The 14814-nt window shown below is 40.6% G+C and overlaps 1 protein-coding gene across 6 annotated transcripts in view; it reads left to right on the top strand.

Annotated features, from left to right (window-relative positions):
- The window catches only part of ptprub (protein tyrosine phosphatase receptor type Ub), a 163496-nt gene that overhangs the window by 25339 nt on the left and 123343 nt on the right, over positions 1–14814 (top strand). The gene's annotated exons all lie outside the window — the stretch shown is intronic.

Raw genomic sequence — 14814 nt, forward strand, 5'->3', positions numbered from 1 at the left:
AATATGAAACGGGGGCTTTTTTTTTTTTTTTTTTTTTACGAAAGTGCAATATTAACAGTAATGTGAAGTGAAGTTTTGGACAGTCTGTATATTAGGTGAAGTAAAAATTGGAGTGTTGCTGAAGAACTGATTTTTGTTGATTAACTCTCTGCAAGAGCCGTAACCTCCCAGAAGAGAAAGATTCAAAGCAGTGGCCGAGCTGATTACCCTTGTTTTCACCTTGTCATGTGAGAGCTCTGTGAAGAACAGAGAGGAGGAGAGGAGGGAAAAGCCAGTCATCTCTGACGAAAGACGGGTACTTTTTATGCAGATTAGATGCAGAGTATTTTTAACCATGCAAACTCTGGTGGATAACAAATTGTTTGTTTTGGGGCTTTGACAGTTTGTTTGAATATGTAAATATTACAGAGAGAATAGGGAGGAAAGGCAGGCAGAGATAACGCTGCTCATTTGCAATCAAGTCTTGAGATGATATGATACTTGTTTGTAACAGTGCAATAGACTGAGTTTAGAGGACTTAACGTTTTAATGGCCCTTTAGAGTCCCATTTATTAGCCTTCATCTTTTGAAAAAAAATATTTTATTGCATACTGTTTAACAGTATCATATATGTCTCTTGTCAGCTTGTTTCAACTCTTGAAGCTGTTTGATGTTTACATTGAATGAAATATTCAAACCCAATTCTCCATCAATTTTTAATGAATCTGGGAAATACATAGGAAATGCTCTAAATGAGTTGTGATTAATTTTATTCAGATGTCCTTTAGTCTGAAATATTTTTTGAACCTTTGGGATCTTCCAGAATGTAAAATAAAATGAAAATGGTTTGACATATACAGACCTATTGGTGCAGCACTGGTGATGTGGCCATTATCTGGGTGAAGAGTAAACTGTCCCTGAAGGCAAAGCTCTCAGTTTACCAGTCAATCTATATTCTATACCTCACTTATCTGGCCATGAGCTTTGGAAATGACCAGAAGGATTAAGCTGGAGTTATAGGTCTGCTTTAAGGCGTTAAGGCATAGCAACAAATCACTCCTTCAAACATATACCCATATCTGGGATTCAGTGACTACCAAGATACCATATGGAGACTAATTGATCATCTTGGACTACTTGTGTAGTCTCTGTTTCTGATGTTAATGTATTTTTGATAGTGAAGACAACACTGAAGAATTGGAGAAAGCAGTGGCACTTAATTTTCTTGTTTTCAGTGATGCGCTTCTGGCAACACTGTCTTCAGTGCAGATCTCCTGTCCCTGTGAACTCTGTCGATCACAGAAACATGGTAAATCTAGACATATGTGCACTGTCATCACTGCTCTATGTTGCAGAACTATAAATCAGAGCTTACAGCATACTTATATTTTGGCAGGACTGCTGTTAACCAAAGTGTAAGTCCAGATTTAGATCATAGATCTAAATGGCTGAAATGAGTTTCCTTTGCAGGTGGTAGAGATATATAGTGAGGAGTCTGGACATTCAAAAGAAACCTTGAGTAGAACTGCTGCTCCTTCTCATTGAAAAGAGTCAGGTAGATTAGGTGTCTGATTAGGATGCAGTGGTTTTCAGGGCATGTAAAACTGGAGACTGGAGACTAAAGACGCACAACCATACCCACAATACCACACTCCTTAACTAGATAAGTAGCAAAAATGGAGATTATAATGACCCACCAGCAGCCTATTGCATGTCCTGCACCCCGAAAGTGGTTGAACGCAGTGCCTGCTTAGTTGTGGACTGTTCCTTGAAAGGTCCAATTAATTTGATGTTGAGGTTATGGTCATCCACCCGCTTCTACCTTCCTTTTACACCCTCTTCTCCTCCTTGTGTTCATGGTTTAAAATCAGCCTAATTTTGGAGATGACCTGCTGTTCCTGAGATTAAGTTATGTATCATTTTCCTAATCCTTTGTGACAAGTGTGTGTGTGGCGAAACCAGCTTCTGCAGCATGTCATCCACTAACAGATGGCATAAATCATTCTCTTAAACGCTGCATTAAGTATTAATCATTCTCTGTGCTGTCACTGTCACACTGCTCGGTGGGCCACAGGCGTGCAAAGTGTGATTAATAGAGGTGGATATTTAAGGAGCTACTTTTGTGCCCCTGCCCCTTTTACTCAGCATCCCCTGTTGGCTGTAACAGGACTGATGGGGCACCTGCACGTCACAGCAGTGACCTCGGAGAAGTGGCCAAATGGATCACGGGATAATTCACTCTTTGGTGTGCCAAAACCCAGCTGTCTCATCTGGGAAGGATAAAGCAATAAATGTCCCATTTTTCAAGATTGCAGTTGTATTATAATTCATTTGGCTTTAGGTTTAGTTGCTTTTGTCTGTGATTCTGTTTTTCTTTTTTTTTCTTTTTTAAACAAAGTGTTGGAAAACCCATAGGAACATATCAGAAGAGAGTTTAGTACAGTTAGGGGTACAGGATTGTGCATCCTCTACACTGTGTCATAGATGTTATTATTGTAATGTTGAAGCATTTGGTGAAGACAAACTTTCTTGGAGTTGTCTTTCAGAAATAATTTCCCATCAGTTTACTTGACAAAATGCAGCGTGAAGGAACATGACATAACCCGTTTGTGAATAGTGAATGTTTTCACACTCTTGGAGGTGGTGACTGCAGAGTATTTAGTTGCATTTGTTCGGATGTACTTTTATTGTTTGCTTTCTCAGTATTGCTTTCATTTTGAGATTTCTTCTACTGAAGTTCCCACGCATGTGAATTAAATTAAATTTTATAAATGCTGTCATCCCAACTTTGATCCATGTTCCAACATCCTACTGCTATTGCTCTTCTAGTCTGAGACAGTCCTCCCAAGAAAACCAACAGCAACAGTCGCTTCAGCAAATGCACAGTACTGATACTTGTTTATATTCATGTTTATGTTGTTGTAGGAATTTTGGCTTTTGTCCAAAAATGTAGCTTAGTGTTATTATTAGTTCAACTTGTGTGGACGATCCAGTGAAAAGTTGGACTTTAATTAAGTGCACAAGCTCCCGAGGAATATAGCAACCTCTTGCAATCCTGTGAATTTATTATTCTTCTGCCAAAAGTTTGGTTTACTTCTTCTCCTGCAGCTTTTGAGGCACATACACTATATTCCCAAAGTATTCACTCACCCATCCAAATCATTGAATTCAGGTGTTCCAACCACTTCCATGGTTACATAATGAAGCAGGCAGACCACTTCTACAAACATTTGTGAAAGAATGGGTCGCTCTCAGGAGCTCAGTGAACCCCAGCATGGTACCATGATAGGATGCCACCTGTACAATAAGTCCAGTTGTGAAATTTCCTTGCTACTAAATATTCCACAGTCAACTGTTAGTGGTATTATAACAAAGTGGAGGCGATTGGGAACGATAGCAACTCAGTCACGAAGTGGTAGGCCATGTAAAATCACAGAGTGGGGTCAGCGGATGCTGGGACGCATAGTGTGTTGGATGCAGTGGTGTAAAACACGCCGCCACTGGACTCTAGAGCAGTGGAGACGTGTTCTCTGGAGTGACGAATCACGCTTCTCTGTCTGGCAATCCGATGGACGAGTCTGGGTTTGGCGGTTGCCAGGAGAACGGTACTTGTCTGACTGCATTGTGCCAAGTGTAAAGTTTGGTGGAGGGGGATTATGATGTGGGGTCGTTTCTCAGGAGCTGGGCTTGGCCCCTTAGTTCCAGTTTCACTATTATTGGTCGGGGTGTTTTGTTGGAACGCCGACCAAGGTGGTGTACGCGATGAAAGATGATCAGTATCCGGTGGAATTTTGAGTTGGTTTTTCATGACTTCAGTGGCTGTGTATCGCCATATTGAATACCCTGAGTGAGTTTGATGTGGAAGAACTTTACTGACCTGCACAGAGTCCTGACCTCAACCCGATAGAACACCTTTGGGATGAATTAGAGTGGAGACTGCGATCCAGGCCTTCTCGTCCAGCATTAGTGTCTGACCTCACAAATGTGCTTCTGGAAGAATGGTCAAAAATTCCCATTAACACACTCCTAAACCTTGTGGACAGCCTTCCCAGAAGAGTTGAAGCTGTTATAGCTGCAAAGGGTGGGCCAACATCATATTAAACCCTATGGATTAAGAATTGGTTGTTATTCAAGTTCATTTGCATGTGAAGACAGACGAGCGAATACTTTTGACAATATAGTGTACACCAAATTCAAGTGAGGCTCTGATTTACGGTTTTCCGACAAACCGTAAAAAAGGGGTGAAATACATTGGCTGTAGGAGTGTGTGTGGTTGTCTGTCTACATGTCAGCCCTGTGATAGACTGGCGACCTGTCCAGGGTGGACTCTGCCACTTGCCCAATGTCAGCTGGGATAGGCTCCAGCCCCCCCGCAACCCTATTCAGGAATAAGTGGTATATATAATGGATAGATGGATAGTTATTGTTCACACCCTGTTTTTCTACTGACAGTCAGTGCTGCTTTCTTATAACCCTGGTCACCATTGTTCACAATGTTAGAGAAGTAATTTATTTAACCACGGCAATGGGGAGACCCCAACTTTAGTGAAGTCATGATTTTACCTAATTGTTTTTGGGTCCTAACCAATATTTAACAATAGTGGCTTTAGATGAGAAATGCCTTTATAGCAGCCATAAGACATAATGTTTGCAAACTGACTTTGTAATTACTCACCAGTATCTTATGGTTCGGCTGCTTTTACCAGACTAAGTAAGGCTGCAGCTACAAAACCACTGAACTGACTGCGCTTGCCTTATATTGCCTATGAATTCAACATTTCTTTTCTAAAAGGATGATTGTGTTATTTCTTCTTTATAAAAAATCATATAGTTGTACTCTAATTTGGAGGGCCTGTTGTCTAATCCTAGTTTTACTAAATATATCCCTACTTTATATTCGCTGCTCTTCTACAGCAGCTCACACAGTCATCAGTCTGATAGTCCTTGTTCTCTGTGCTGGACTTCTCCAGCTCCTGTGCCATCAGATGAAACCATCCATAAAACATCTTAAAATAGAGTACCGCACTTTAAAGTAATTTCAAAAGATGTCTCAAGCTTCCAGGTATCCACTCATATTTATAATATGTTGAAAGCATATTGATTTTTTGTGAAGTATTAAAGGATCTGTGGCTTCTGCTCAAACTCAAAATGTTGTTTGTCAGCAAAAACAAAATGTCGCTTAATTTTTGTGGTCTTCAGTCCATGCCTGATCTTGACCTCTGGAGACACATTTCTCTTCATCATGATTCCAGGCCCTAAAATGGCCTTCCAGTTATGTGCAGCGGCAGTGCTGGCTTCAGGACTAACACTCTCCTCTCTTGCTCCCCTCACTGTTTTGCCACACTTGCCCTTCAGTGCTTTAGCTTCTGCTCTTCTTGCCCTGTCCTTAATCTGATGTTGATGTAAAGTGAAAGACCACTGGCGCTCCTCTAATATGCTTATTCAGTCCCCTCTGCTTCTGGTCTCCAATCCACTTCCTTTGCATTCCTCCCTTCCTTAGTTTCAGGCTCCCCAGCTCCCTTCTCCCTCTCTCAGCTCCACTTCTGCTGCTGCTGGAATTTAGGATGCTGAGCTGCAGCTGATGTGGTTTGGCGAGCCGTGTGTAGTGAGATACAATAAATAATTATGTTGTCACAGAACATCATAATGGAAGCATCTCATTGGGATCCTATCACTTCATTCTGCATCCCTCTGTGTGTGTGGTGTTAATAAAATGGAGGCTCACACACTGTCCATGATGGCAACTGGTGAGAACCAATTGGTGCTTGTTTTCACCAAGCTGAGCGGTTGTCGCCTCAGAAAAAAAGCTTGTTAGAGAGATTCTGACAAGAAGGCCTTTTGCTTTCGTGACTGTCACAATGAAAGTATTTTTAGAGATATGCTGTAAAGCCCTTTTTCAGCTAACAAGTCAGGATTCATCTGTAGGTTAATACTCAAGTCTTGTATATACGTTGAAGCAAATCACTGTGATGTTAAGGCATGCTTTACAAGAGCAGTTCTTTGAGCAGTTAACCTTCAGAAATAGCCCCTAGGAAGTTATTAGTCTTTATATCTTTACATGGGTGCTGCTTCTGGTAATTAGGCCATGAGGATGTAGCCTGTATCGGTGTCTGGTGAAACTTTAAATTGTTGCTTTCAGTGGAATGACATTACAATGTGATAGCTGAATGCTGTGTATGGATGTACCATTTATGACAACTAATTATGTCCCCAGACTAGGGATGATACCAAGAACTCACAGTACAATATTGGCAGGATAAAAAGTCTGCAACAGGATATATCACAATAATAAAAAAGATGGAAAAAAATGCCCTTTGCTAAATAACAATTCAGCATTTTTTGTATAATGTATATAAACGACAATGCAACAGTTAGTAGTCCTTTAAAGAGATATATTATGGCAGCAGCTAGATCTTGTAAACAAAACAAGTCACATTCACAGTGGAACATCCATGTTTTAGTTCCCTCTCGACAGCTTCAAATTTCTCTGGTGGCTGTGCCAACCGGTTGTTGGCCGCCCCGCTATGACCACCAGGAGGCAGTATTGGGCAAATTGCTGATAGGTGCATCAGAATGAGGAGAAGAAGATGCAAAATTAGGAAAAGCCACATAAAGGTGAGATTTGTGCTTTTTTTTTTTTAAACATAATTGTCTACTTTTTCAAGAGAAGATACTTTAAGGGTGCCTGCTAAGTGGTTGGTTTTGCATTTGTGCATCCGGTTTGTTTGTCCTTACTGTTTTTGCAAGATGTATCCAGGACTGTCTCAGTCTTAAACGAGGCTAGCACTGCCTTTATCCGGCAGTGTTTGCAAATTGTTCAGCATTTGTCAGTTTCCTTTCCGCCTGTGTCATTTTTTTGAAATGGGAAAACTGAAATGCTGCCACACCACACAGCAGCTCTAAAAGTCGACTATGGAGCATCTGCTATGACAGTTTCAAACTCTGCAACCAGCACATTATACTAACGAAATAACCATATGCAGTCCCACTGACATTGAGACATTTTTCTATTTCAATATTGCAAAATTACAAATATCATTACATCCCTGCCTGAGACTAAACACACACACACAAACCCCACATCCGTTGGAACATTAGGGGGTAGAGATGTGCACTCAGGACACAAATGTACTGTATCACAAACACTATGATTGATTCCTGTGTTTTTGAAAGATACAGATTCCATCAACATTCAGCATGGAGTTGCATTTTCATAGAGCTCACTGGGTGCAACAATAGCAGTCCAATTTCAACATAATTAGATTTTACAATGAGGAGATGAATGCCATCTTCCTGGGCATAAGCTAGATAGACATGCTGAGAAAATGTGAAATGTACCAGCGGGGACTCTCCACCTATATGGAAGACAATCTGATGGTGGAAGGAGGAAATTAGAGAAAGAAGCGCCATAAAAAGCCACTCAGCCTCTCTGCCCTCCACCGCTGCAGTCTACTACGATGTGTCCCTCGGTATTTCCACCTTTAATCTTCTCAGAGGTCTAAAAGTACTTGATCCCTGATTAAGACCCTTAACTCATTTTGCTTTGGCTGTGTAATGAGGCTGTAAATGTCCCAGTGTGAAGATTGGTGGGGAAATGGCTCCTTTCACTAGATGCTGTCAGTATGTTCTTAAGATTAAAAATGCTTTTCCGTCAAAGTATACAGTATGTTTTGATTGTGCAGAGTTGTACAAATGATTTTACTTAAATGCAAATTAAAACTTTTTGTGGAGGATTACAGATTCATATTATTTCTATGCTCTTTGCAATTCACTTTGCTTTTCAAAATCTTTACAGGCAGGTTTGCACTTTCATGTAGGATATTTTTATATAACTGTGCAGTACTTACCAGCGGTGGAAGAAGTAATCAGATCCTTTACATAAGTAAAAGTAGTAATACCACAGTGTAAAAATACTCTGTTACAAGTAAAAGTCCTGCTGTTAAAATATTACATAAGTTAAAGTACAAAAGTCTTAGCATCAAGACATACTTAAAGTAGTAAAAGTAAAAGTGCTCATTATGAAGATTGTCTTACTTTCCTGTATATAATATTATTGTATTATGATTACTGTGTACATCACTGGTAAAGAATGTTACATCACTGGTAAAGGCGGAGCTAGTTTTAACTTGCTTATATACATTTATTTTGAATTACTGCTGGGTAGTTTGTGGCCGTCCCTGGTAGGCTAGTGGTTAAGGCCCGGCTTCGAATCAGGGGCGCGTCAGGAAGGGCATCTGGCGTAAAACACGTGCCAAATGTCAACATGCGAGTCGTCAGTGTGACAATCCGCTGTGGTGACCCCTAAACGGGAAAAGCCGAATGTGACTTTCTTTACTGCTGGGTAGTTTGTGAATTTTCCACCATAGATCATTGAGGTCTTATAATTATACTCTGTTTTTGTATTAAAATGGTTCTGAAAAGTAACTAGTAACCAAAGTTATAAAATAAATGTAGTGGTATAAAAGGTACAATATTTGGCTCTAAAATATAGTGAAGTCAAAGTATGGAGTACCAGAAAATACTCAAAGTACAGATAGATCAAAATTACAGTACTTGAGTAAATGTATTTAGTTTCTACCACTGGTACTTATTGTATAAAGTGGTTAAAAAAGCAGCAAGGAGACATCTGCGAAAGGACTGGTTTATTTTCTGACCTTTACTAAATGACAGTGGTATTTTTAATTTTGAAACGCATGAAGAAGAATGCATAATTTATTAAACAGGAGTAGTATAGTATAATTTGAAACGATTGGCTTTGGAAGATAAATAGGCGACATAGTCATATTTTTGTGATTTGGCTGATATGAGGTGATACATATTTGATTGTGGGCGTTTCATCTGGTGTTTGATGTCTATGGCTGTTGACACTCGAGAATTCTGAGTATATAGAGAACTAGGTCATCTTAGATGATTTTAAGCTATAAAATGAAAAATAGATCCATACAGATACATTTTTAAGTAAAGACTGAAGTGAAGATGTATCTTCTATGCATAGCTTTGCATAGTTTATCATTGCACATTAAATGGAAACTTTAGTTGAGTTAGTGAGTCAAACATTGATAAAACATCAAGTCTTGTCTCAGTGTACATTAGATGTCAAACTGCATGACAGCTGTAGATTTTCAGTTCTCAGTAAGTTGAGCTCACAGTCCTTCCCTCAATTATGGGGAATGTGCATTAACACAGCAGGTGAGAGAGTTTGCTAGATGGAAAATCAAAGAAATGTTTGTTGCTGCAATGTTAATATACATCATGGAGTTTCTGTCCATCATCACAGGTTCATGTTTTGGTTTAAAGGGAAGAATTTAGTTGATTGTAGAAATTAATTTTGGAATATATAAAGGTTTTAATTTATTAGTGCTGCATACTCTATAATGTTTGCCATATGCACTGGATTAAAAAAGAAATAGTACATTTCCACCAATAACAAACTGAAAGTATGTTTTTCATTCCAGAGTCAGGTACAGTATGGTTCACCCACAATAGCGGACACAGCCTCTATTTCTCTGGCCAGCAGCCATATATAACAAATGAACTCCTTGCTCACCATCGTCCAGTGCCGACCCTGAACATCTGCCAGCAGCATGTCCTTATTCTGCAAATCTCTTAGAATTTTTCCTGGATCTCACAAGTTGTCTTCAGCGGCAGAATTACAGGATTTCTCAAAGAAACGGAGGATAAAGAGATGATGCTTTACAGGGCACAATGGGACCATTCTCTGTTTTCATAGTGTTTTTATGTTAAATTTGATGTCATGCAAAAATGTTTGACAAATGTGCTGAGCTCCTACTTGTAGATGTTTTCCTTAACAGCTGTCACTATTGGAAGTATAGAAATAATCTTTCACTGTCGAGTACACACTGTATATTTTAATATTATTAGCAAAATCAATAAAAGAAATATCCAAGTCATCAAATCATTTCATGCCCAGCCTCTTGTGTCACTTGTTCAAAGGAAGACAGCTGCTGCCATCATCCAGTCTGTGGTAGGTGCTCCCACTTTCATAGTCCAATAAACCAGAGTATAAAAACACAGATGCCAGATACAGGCAGCACTGCTGCGTTGTCAGTGCACTGTAAGCATGGCCACCAATTTTGTGCAGAATTTACTGTGTGGTGGTGCATTGTGTTCTCCTTTTTAACATCTGCACACATGAGGAACTCATCACAGCTCACACAGGGCACAGTGATTGAAGCTTCAGAGGGATTCCCGGAATTGCTTTTTCTCAGTGAAGACAAATTCTTAACTCACAAGAAGAGAGACAGAGGGCCGGTGATAAGCAGAGAGACAGGGCGATATGGTTGAAAGGCCATCACTGGCCAGTTTGACTCAGTGGAAAATTTGCCTTAGCGAGTGCGGCCCCTCTGAAGCTGCAGAGGTGTTTCTTGAGCCCATTCTTCAACCCTCACCTTCCTCACAATAGTTTAATTAGCTTTCTAACACTGAGTCTTGGCAGCTTTCCTTCTCCATTCCCCACTGGTCTTTTCACCTCATACACTGTCCCCTATCGGTTGGCCAAAGTCCAACGGACTGTGCCGTTCCCTATGAGCGTTCACTCTCCAGCTCTCATAGTGGCATATACACCCCAAGTTTATTAATATATATTTATAAAAAACACATATTACAGTTAAACTTTGGTGCAAATATTGTGATGTTATTATCGCCTCACTCTCAAAGCATTTCGGTTTGATTTAGATTTTCTTTATGATGAGGCTCTTCAATACTTTCCCTGTGCATGCAGTTTCTCCAGGTATAAATTGGATATTCATAGATTTTGGGTAACGTCTGATGTGTGTGACTCCAAACTATAGGAGCAGAATGGAAATGCGGATTTGTTCAAAAAGGTATTTTTCACCCAGAGTGCAATGAGCCTGTCTTCAAAGTGCTGTGGCTGAGGCATGACTAATCGCTTTAAACAAGGCTTTTTGTTCCTGTCATTTTCACTTGGCCTAACAAGGGCGGAACATGGTCTTGTCCTCATCTTGGCGCTGACGCAGCCAGCCAACTCTCTGCACCCCCATCCTCTCCTTTGTCAGAATCCCACTGATTGGCCCCCAGGAGACCTGCAGAAACATGTGCACACGCTTCTTTATTATGTTTGGAAATGCACAGTGACCTGACGTAACAATGGTGTTTTTCTCCTTGTTTATTTGGAATTCATCAGGACTAAATAAATTTGAACCACAGACTGATGTGAAGTGCCAGTGTTGGCCAGTATTGAAGTAAACTGCACATTCCACCTCAGCTTCACGGTTCAGCTAAATTAACCGAGTCTAGCCTTTCCATCTGGATCTTTCAGACATCAGCACTACAGTGCAGAAGTGCTACTGTAGATCAGGGCAGGTGAGGTGGCTGAACACTAAACCAATAACAGTTAAAAGCCACAAACCATAGACCACTCACAGACTTGGGGTCAGTTGAATCACTTCCTGGCATCACCTCTTAAAGAAATAGTTTGGGATTTTTCAAGTTGGTGGTTAAAACAATATTGATGTATCACTATGTATGTGAGAATAGGTCTTAGTTGTTGTCACTTCTGCTCTCCACATAGATCCTGAATGTTTCCACCCAGAATGTCACTATGCTGCAAAGAATGAGGGACAAAATACACAACAAAAAACATGCACTCCAAAGTTCACCTGAGGTTCAAATGCAGCTTCAGCTGTTCCACTAAGCCAGTTCAAGTCAACATATAGTGGGTACGGAAAGTATTCAGACCCCCTTAAATTTTTCAGTCTTTGTTATATTGCAGCCATATGCTAAAATCATTTAAGTTCATTTTTTTCCTCATTAATGTACACACAGCACCCCATATTGACAGAAAAACACAGATTTTTTTGACATTTTTGCAGATTTATTAAAAAAGAAAAACTGAAATATCACATGGTCATAAGTATTCAGACCCTAAATGATTTTAGCATATGGCTGCAATATAACAAAGAGTGAAAAATTTAAGGGGGTTTGAATACTTTCCGTACCCACTGTATTTCAGTTACAGTGTATTAAAGACAATTTTCCTTCCTTTATTTCCCTAGACAGTAGCTCCTTGCTGTGCTGCAGTGGAGGGATATGTTATAGTAGCAACTAGCTTTTTATTCATTTAAACACATAATCAATATTGCAGTCTCTCGGTTGTCATTATATCGACATGTGAGATGTAATCACAGTCACTCACATTTGTTTCTGTAAAGTTGAGTCAATGTCACTGTTACACTGTAGGTGAACTGCGGTCTTAATTCCGGCCTTTTAAGGAACATTATCTTACACACAGGTATCTTTAGTGGGGCTGATCGATAAATAAGCAGCACCTTATGTATGTATTTGCACTTACCCCCTCGTCAACTGTTGTTAACTCAACTGGTGACGGCACAGCTGTGCCGCGTTTCTCTCACGGCACTTATGCTACTCTGGAAACGGGCTCCACATAAATGTAACCTCTCCGCTTTGCAAATGACACAGGTCAATTTTGACCACTGTTAGGCACAACTCCTTTCAGGCTCTCTCAGGTGAAATCAGGTTGAACGCTTTTGCCCATCGCTTTTGCAGACAAGAACTATCTTCTCCTTTACATGAAGCGCAGATGAAGCAGGAATAAAAAGGAGAAAGGCAGGAGCGACTCTGAGGTGTCACACATGCAAAGATATAATTCAAACACAGGAGCAGATTTTACTGGTGTCCCAAAATCACAAACTGCAAAAATACTACATTTGTCAAGATATGAACTTGTTTACACACTAACTCTGAGCACGACTTGAGTAGAAAAAACCAACAATAACAAATCTACATGCGATTACTAGAACATATCCCTCCACCACAGAACAGCAAAGAACTACTAACCAGGTAAATAAAGAAGAGAAATTTGTCTCCAATACATTCAGAGTCAGTGTGGAGAGTAGGAGACGTGACAACAATCTATTCTCACGTACACATTGTTTTAACACCAACTTTAAAAATGCTGAACTATTCCTTTAAGAACAAAAAAACAGAATTAGGAATAATATAGGTGGCGGTTTATACACAATGACAGCTGGGAGTGAAAGTACATCCTCATGTTTGATTGCTGGATGTCTGTTGCCATTTCTCTACATGTCTGTCTTTGAGTGACAGCCTGTTTGTACCATGCCTTTGCAGCAGCAGTGTATAGTTCACATATGCTTGCAGACACAAGCAGAGGCACACATGCAGAGTCTCAGGCGTGCATTCATGAGCACACACTAGACCGACTACTTTGCTCCAGTCACAGTGAGACTGATGCAAAACACCATGTGACTGGGCAGGTGGCAGCTGCACCAGGAAGTAGATCCACAGCAGGCCAAAGGACCATGTGCTCATAAGAGCTGCCCGGATGCTAGGAGATAATCAGGTGGACATAGACATTTGGCTGGGTGGAGGCCCAGAAGGAGTGGCAGAGGAGGTGGAGACTGGAGAGCGAGGAGGCAACTGTCTCTTTAGTTGAATTTGACTTTTTGACCTCTGAAGAATTTAGTCTCTTTTTCTCTGTTTCCTTTTGAGTGCTGTGCTTGTTGATGTTGTCATTCAGAATGTCATTTTTGCCTCATTGGAGAGTTGCTGAGTGCATGGAGCCATCTGGAGTACCGTGTTGTCTATTTTTATAGGAACTGAAGCTAGTTCTCTGTCAGTTCACACAAACAGATAGGGGTGTTTTGTTTGCTGCTCCTTTCTTGTCTATTCCTTTCTTTTCTCTGTGTCTTTCTATGGGTTAAGAGGTCAACCAAAACCAGAGCTACTTAGTAGGAGACTTGATTTGAAGAAATCTGAAGACTGATTGTCACAGAGATGCAACAAGGACGTCCAATTTTGAAGGCATCTTCAAATGTAGCCCAGAAATGCGTCCTTTTTTCGTTGGGCAAAGAAATCACCAATTGGTGGATTCTTTGAGAGCTGGCAGAGAGCAGAGCAGCTGTCAAAGTTGCTAGGCAACAAGAGCAGCGCTTCATAACACAACGCTAAGGGCAAGAACAATTGGTAATGTAAATCCTCCGTAGACCGGACCATCTCATTTCGATTTGGCCCATGGCTTGGCCTTCGCGGTCTTCGATGGCTACAAAAGCCACACCTTCATAGACTGGGCCCTTTGAAGGATGCGGCCCCTGAAGTAAGACAGTTGACAGGTCTGTGGTTACACAGTGGTCAGTTTGTGTATGTAAACTGTGGCGCATTCCATTGTAGTGTGCATTGTTACTAGAAAGAATTTGTTGTGCTGACATTCAAGATATTAGATGGTAAAAACAGAGCGCTGTTTAATTCAAAGCATTTGTTCACTTGGCTCCATGATTATAAAATGGTGCTGAAGATGCTGTAACACAGTGGCTTGCATTTGAATATACAGTACCTGCTTATTATCATTAAGTCCTGAGCCAGACACTGAGACTTTCCCACACAATGTGAAGGGACTGTTATGGTTTAGTCCCCCTCACCAGGAGGGTGAGGGAGAACTGGGGTTGGACTCAAGATGGCTGACCCAGGTGCTAGTACAAAAAAAAGGTGGTTTAATGGAATAAAAACAACATGACAACAAAACAGGGTCCATAATACATACAAGGGAAGGGCACTGATGACTAAGGAGACCAGGACGGTAAACACACAAACTAACAACAGGAACTAGGATATCAGGAGGATGAGAACGGACAGGTGAACAAAAAGAACCAACGTAAACGATGCAATCCACAGCACAGGGACTGTCAGCGTGGAAGACAAAGCATGCATTTCAGTATTGCTAACCGCATAATAAGCGTGATAAGGTCAAGCCAAAACGCACAGACACTGTGTCAGCGTAGCATCTTACACACGTCTAAAAATGCGGGTCAAACATAA

Source organism: Monopterus albus, unplaced genomic scaffold (assembly GCF_001952655.1).
Source record: "Monopterus albus unplaced genomic scaffold, M_albus_1.0 scaffold93.1, whole genome shotgun sequence".
Classification (NCBI taxonomy): domain Eukaryota; kingdom Metazoa; phylum Chordata; class Actinopteri; order Synbranchiformes; family Synbranchidae; genus Monopterus; species Monopterus albus.